Below are 6,793 nucleotides of genomic sequence, written 5' to 3' on the forward strand. Positions count from 1 at the left end.
TTGGTTACAGTAAATAAATTGAACAGCTATAATAAACTATTTCACAAATGATAAAATAAATAATAGACTACTTTCTGGGTAAGTAATGTCAACAAGTTTTTCCCAACCAGTCTTTTCCTTTCCGAAAACAAGTTTATTTTATTGTTAAGTTGATTCTTGATCAGGACGTTGGTCAATTGCCCTAGATTTGTTTGTTAAGACCTTTGCTTAAATTCTTTGAAAATGCCTAGAGGAAAAGACAAAACATGAACAAATTGATTTTTTAACAAGCAATAACTGTTAAAACTTCTTTATAAGCATATATTTGGTGAATACTTTCACGTTGAAACACGTGATGTCTTCTTAATTTTAGTGGAAAAGAGAGAAAGTCCTGGCTTTTCAGTAGTTAAGCAAAATTCTCAAGTTAAGAATTGAATTTTCAGCCAGTGCAATTTCTATGCAACACCTGACAGAATTTTAGCCGTTCAGAGATTTAGGACATACCAGAATTATCCGGTCCTCACTTCACTATTGCTTTACCCAACCATTTTAATCCCACACCTGCTAACAAGCAAATATGCGACCTGAAATAACATTTTCTATAAGCTCAATTATTTACCCTATGGTTTATATAAATAAAATTAAAATTTTGAAATTTTAAACAATTAGAATATCCAAAACAAAACAAAAAATATAAATATAAATAATGAAGTTAGAATTTTGGTTTTCATTTTAATGTCGACTCATTTTAATTTAAATGAATTAAAATAAAAAATTTCCTGAAATAATAAACCAAAACTATATCTCGAAGAACTAAACAAAAATAAATAAATAAATTGTTTTCCTTTTTCTTCACGCTTTTCTATGCGAGCTATATGCTGCAAGGGTAAAAAACCTCATAAAAACTCTACAAAACTTTTGTGTTATAACGGTGTTTTCGCCCGACCCTCACGACTGTTATATTTTTACATATATTTTACATTACATCACATTCTACATTAGCAAAGTTACAATCCATTTAGCCTGGTCTCGTTTTTATAATTTGCTATGCTGTTTTTTTTTTGTTTAGTTGTTCGATATTAAGTAATGGTTTATTATATTTTTTATAATTATTTTACAAATATGATTAAAATATTAAACAATTTTTTTTATGAAACGTTTTTTGAACATAAAAATGGTTTAATAATTTAGAACCACGCTTTTAAATTCATTTAAATCGGAAAACGATTTAACCCAAAACTTAACTTTTCGAGACAATCATTTTACCGATTTAAATCTGTTTTTTAAAGTCACTTAAATTTATAGTTTTGTTATTCAATTCTTAATTAATCAAAAATTGTATTTTCAGTGTTCGGTGGTCTCTCCATGCAAAATCAGAAACTCTCTCTATCCCTCTAGATGATTCCATTTTACAGTATGCAACAAAATCTTCATAAAATTTGACCAAAGTTTTTGTTGATATTAATTTTTAAAAGTGATATTTTTGAAATTAGCTGATTTTTAAGCTTACAAGTGATATTTTATACTAGTCAAGTTCTGCAACACTAGTTTATATAATGCGCTTGCTAAGAAGAGATAAACTTAATTTAACAAACTTGTGTTTAATTCAAAGGGTAAATTATAAATTTGAAATGTTTTTCCAGAATCCTCCAGAACGTTTAGTAATGACGGGTTGTTTTCAAACTCAGGTAACACGCAGTTCATATTTACCCGGCTTAGCCACTTTCCCATGAAGCGAGGGTAGTTTATGTAGCACAGTGATACACATGGAAACTCGTGAGAAACCAGACCGAGTCACGTAGTTTGAGGTAAATGTACATATAGTGTGTACTCACTCCAACGCCCAATGCCAAAGGCCCGGGCCCGAGAGACTGGCAGATGTTTCACGAAGGCAGTGGATCGGGTATAAATAGGCCCGCCCCGAGCTGAGCACGCCACTCTCAAAGAAAAAGTGTTGAAGTGAAGTCGCAGTGTAACAGAATAAAAAACAAGTTTAATTAGTACAAAGAAATTTTCCACTCTTGCTGGTGTTAGCGAGCAGTGCCATAATTGGATCCTGAAATGGAAAAGTGTAAAAATCGCGTCGCAGAAGCAGAGCTGCAGTACGAGTATTGCAAAATGACGCCAGGGCCCACGTAGTGTTTAGCCACGTCGGGCATTATTTGCCCTCAAGTTGGAAACAAAGAAACCCCAGATCCACTGGAAAAGATGCGAATTAGTCATCGATTTTGCTGGTCAGCGTCGGGGAATTTCGTAACGCGTCAGGCAGTTTTGGAGCTGCAGAGGCAGAGATTCTAGATTTTGGCTAGAAAGTGACCCACACTAGGCAGTCTGAGGCAGATCCAGGATATGCGGGACAACTCTCTGAGTCGATTGGCGACGGCCCTGACCTGCGGATATGATAAATTGGGATAGGAAGCCAGGTATACATGCACAGCAGCGAAACCAGCGTGTTCTATTTCTATTCGTAAGCCCAATCTAAGCTTAAGACGTAGTTAATAACCACTTATCGACCTCCTAGCGAAAAACGTTTTCAAACGTCGCACTGAGCGTCGTTTCTTGCAGTAAATGCAATTTCGCCATGTTGTGTAACCGGGAATATTTTCTCCGTTATTTCACGTTTCTATTTTACATTTCTGTACAAGTCGAATGTTCTCGATTCTCGTTTGCAACCCCCGGATCGAAAGGCCACCAACTGGCTCTCGCTCTCTCTAAAAATAGCGTACTCTTTACGCCCCGTTTACCTCTCTTTCCCAATCAGGTATACACATTTCTACACATGTACTGCATACTAGTACACACTAGCCCATACATATGGATGTATTGTAATTGGACGGCAACGACAGCTGCGCAAAAACCGCTGCGGCATACGTTATAATACATCGTATACTGTGCCCGTGCTCATTGTTTGCCTTTCCTCCGTTTTACTCCCCGGTAACGATCCATAATGTTTTTCAGCGGAAAACTTTCCAGCTATTGGCATTCTACCTTGTTCGTAGTCGTCTTAACATTTACTTAGTTGTTAATCATATTTGTAAACATCTCTATTTGCAACTCTGCCATACCACCTAACCAAGCAATATGTATTTCTTTCTCTAAACTTTATAGTTGGGCGTTGAAAGTTGATATCGATCCGTGAAAAGTCGATCCCTGCGCGAGCAAGGGGCTATATGGGTGCTGAAAATGCACTCGGCCCGATTGCAGCGTTTTTTCCGAAAGCTGGGTCTGCGACCGTGACTGAGACTACATATATGTATACCAGTATGTCTAGTGTTCGGGTCGCGGACCAGTCAGGGTGCTCGATTCTGTCAGATTGATTGTGCGGATTGTGTTATAGGAACACTGGTGTATCGACTTCTCTGCTCCACTAAGGGTGAACGGGAACCCAACCGAAAGGTTGCCACTGAGGAGTGGCTCGCTATCATCGAACAAAGTTCCGCAACGTGCAGACATACATACATGCAAGTGATCGGTTGAACTTGGCATCATATTGAATCTGTTCAATGACACATCGTCTCTGGATTAGTAATTGAACCAACGAGGTCGGAAACCCGCCAGTTGGTTGTTAATAATTAATTTTGTTCTTTTATTCAGTTGTAAAGTCAATACGGAATATACTTCCACACCAACAATGTCTCACTTATGTTCTAATATACCAGAATTTTTTTGTTTTTGTACACTTCACAAATTAAGAATTACCTGTACTTATGTAAATTACTTGTCAAATGGAAAAAAAAGAATACCAAAAGAGCTTCCTAATGGAAAAGCCACAGAAAAAGTAAATAAAAAATTCAAAAATTCCAATAATAAATTTCGAAAATTCGCTGGTCATATTTTTTATTTCAAGCTTAGTTCCGATTTCAGTCGTAAATATTCCACGGAGGAAGGGCTTTTACATCCACAGTCTTCGTCTATCAAAATAAATTACTCTGATGTTCTGAATCCAAATCGAAAAATCGGACCAAGTGTCTGCACAAAAAGGAAGGGCCGTTGATCTCTGTTGAACGCTGAAAGATTACAAGGTTTAAAATATCAGATAAAAAGTACGTATGTTTCGCATATATATTTCTTCACAATTTTAGGACATTTCTGTTTGGAGGGTACGATTAGTTTGAACTGTTAAACACAATAACCAAAATATATATAAAGAAATATATACACGTTTAAATACCTAATTATAAGTTAATAAATGACATTCTTGTAAAACATTGGTAAACAAAAATCTAAAATCATAGGTATAATTATACTAATTGACAAACAACTTAAATTTAAATAAAACTTTTAAACAGAAATATTTAACTTTAAAAATAAAGGTTAAAATACTTAAAGACCCAGCGACTTAGCAGGTAGGACTATTTACATATAACTATGAACTGTGTTCTAAAAATGGTACTATCTATAAAGGCATACGCTGTTCCCAGGTGAATTTGTGTGGCTTATTGTGTTATTTCATTAAATGTGATTGAAAACTTGTAAACAAAACAATATTATTATGGTAATATGGTAAAAGTATTAAAAACCTAAAAAGGTGTTTCACTAATAAAATTCGACAGGCTTTCTTCAAATGGTATTCTCCTTCAAGATAGTGATTGTAGGTAGGACTTTAAACACATACGGTAAACGCTTCTAATTTTGTTTGGTGTTGTTTCATAATAAAGTTATATAAAACTAGGTAGCAACTTAAAAAAATTTATAATCCACGCCTTATCGTTATAATTGTAAATGACAATAAGGAGGACTTTCAATATGTCCGGTATTCTCTTGTGAATTTGTTGCTGCTAAAAAACATTATCTGAAAACTTCTTAAAAAATAGGTAGGAAAAATAACCTGTCCCTTTGATTTCTTCCCCATAATAAAAGGAATGCAAACTATAAAAATCGAAAATGTATTGTTATTTAGGTAGGGTTCAATGCATGTCCCTTCTAAATCGTAAACTTTTAAGTAACTGAAGGTGTAACTTTTAGAATGTACGGTATTCCCTAGTGATTTTTTGGTGTTATTTCATAAAACGTTATCCGAAAACTTTTTAAATATTAGGTAGGAACTACAATGTGCCCCTAAGACATCTTCCCCATGATAAAAAGAATGCTCACTAAAAATCAAAAGGTATTGTTATTTAAACCGAATAATGTAGGGTTCAAGCCCTGTCCATTCTAGTTCATAAACTTCTAAATAAAGGAAGGTAGAACTTTTAATGCGTACGGTATTCCCTAGTGAATTTGTTGGTGTTATTTATTATCGTAAAAATCTAAATCACTAAATGTTGAACTTTTAGTTCATACAGTCAACATTACTTGAAACTTGTAAAAAATTAGGTCGGAACCTTAACCTGTCTCTACAACTTCTTTTCCATGTATGCCTTATACAAACTATAAAAGCTAAACGGCGTTGTTACTTAAATCGAATTAGGTAGGTGTCCTTATTATGGATCGTCGGCATCTAAATCACTGAAGAAAGGACTTTTAATAAGTATTCCTAGTTCCATTTTTTGGTTTTGTTTCATTTTCTGGAAACTTGCAATTAAATTAGGTATTAACTTCCCCATGACAAAAGGTGTGCCAATTATGACTCGAATAGGTGTTTTTTCCCGAAATCTAATAAGGCAAGGTTTCTTCAGAATAGGTTAAGGTATGACATTTAATTTGTATGACATTCCATCGTGAATTTGTTGGTGTTATTTTATAAAACATTAGCTACCCATTTGCTCATTGAAGACCGTAAACATCGAAAAACTTTAAGGTATCCCTTGTATTTTTACTATCTGAAAAATTAAACAAAATTCGGTAGAAACGTAAATCTGTCGTTTTGTCTACTTTCTCGTGATATAAATCAACTATAGAAATCTTAAAGGTGTTACCTAAATCGAAATGGGTAGGCTTCATAAAGGAAGGTCTTTTCTTTTTTGAAAACTTTCATTAATATTAGGTATAAACTTTTATCTTTCACAATGTTTTGTTCCGCATGATAAATAGTATGCAAACTATAAAAATCTAATAGGTGTTCCTATTTAAAAAAGTTTAGGTAATACTTAATACTTAAGGTATTTCATCGTGAATTTGTTGGTGTTATTTTTTAAAACATTATCTAAAAACTTGCAATACAATTTAATTTTAATATGTCACACTGAGTTAAACATCTAAGAAGATGCTGTATTTCTAATAAATGTGTTGCTATTTAAATCGAAATCAGATTTCTATCAAAGGGTGTCCTTATTGAAGATTGTAAGCATTGAAATCGATAAAAGGAGAACTTTTAATACATATGGTGAATATTTTGGTGTTATTTCATTATTTATTTTCTGAACATTTTTTATTTCACAATAATTTGTTTCCCATGGTAAAAGGTATGCAAGTTGAAAACTCGAACATATGTTATTCCTTTTATCAAAATAGGCAAGCTTCATTCAGAATAGAACTTTTAATACGTATGCTATTTTCTCGTAAGTTTGTTGGTGAAAAAACTTTCTGAAAACTTGCTGACTTAATGAACTTTTCCCGTGGTAAAAGGTATGCAACCTAAAAAATCTAAGAAGGTGCTCTTATTTAAATCGAATTTTTTAAGGTTTCTAGTAATAAAATAAGGTAGAAACTATAATCTGTCGCTTAATTTCTATATAATGCATTTTCAATATGCTTCAATAGGTCAAGACAGTATTACAAAAATTAAAAATGTTTGAAACAAAAATATATATGGTTTACTGTCTCGATTTAATATATATATATATATATATATATGACAGTACGATTTATGAATTCTATAGCAAAGGCATTTTTGTTTTCAATATGTAAACAATTGTTTTTAAAATTAAATTCT

At 33.2% G+C, this 6,793-nt stretch overlaps 1 long non-coding RNA gene across 1 annotated transcript; it reads left to right on the forward strand.

Moving 5' to 3' along the window:
- Positions 1-1,858: 1,858 nt before the first annotated feature.
- On the forward strand, positions 1,859-3,790 carry LOC108141145. The gene is made up of 2 exons (XR_001774220.2): positions 1,859-2,402; positions 3,088-3,790. It is a non-coding gene; the product is annotated as an uncharacterized LOC108141145 (long non-coding RNA).
- The last annotated feature ends 3,003 nt before the right edge of the window (positions 3,791-6,793 follow it).

Source organism: Drosophila elegans, unplaced genomic scaffold, assembly GCF_018152505.1.
Source record: "Drosophila elegans isolate 14027-0461.03 unplaced genomic scaffold, ASM1815250v1 contig_476, whole genome shotgun sequence".
Taxonomy (NCBI): domain Eukaryota; kingdom Metazoa; phylum Arthropoda; class Insecta; order Diptera; family Drosophilidae; genus Drosophila; species Drosophila elegans.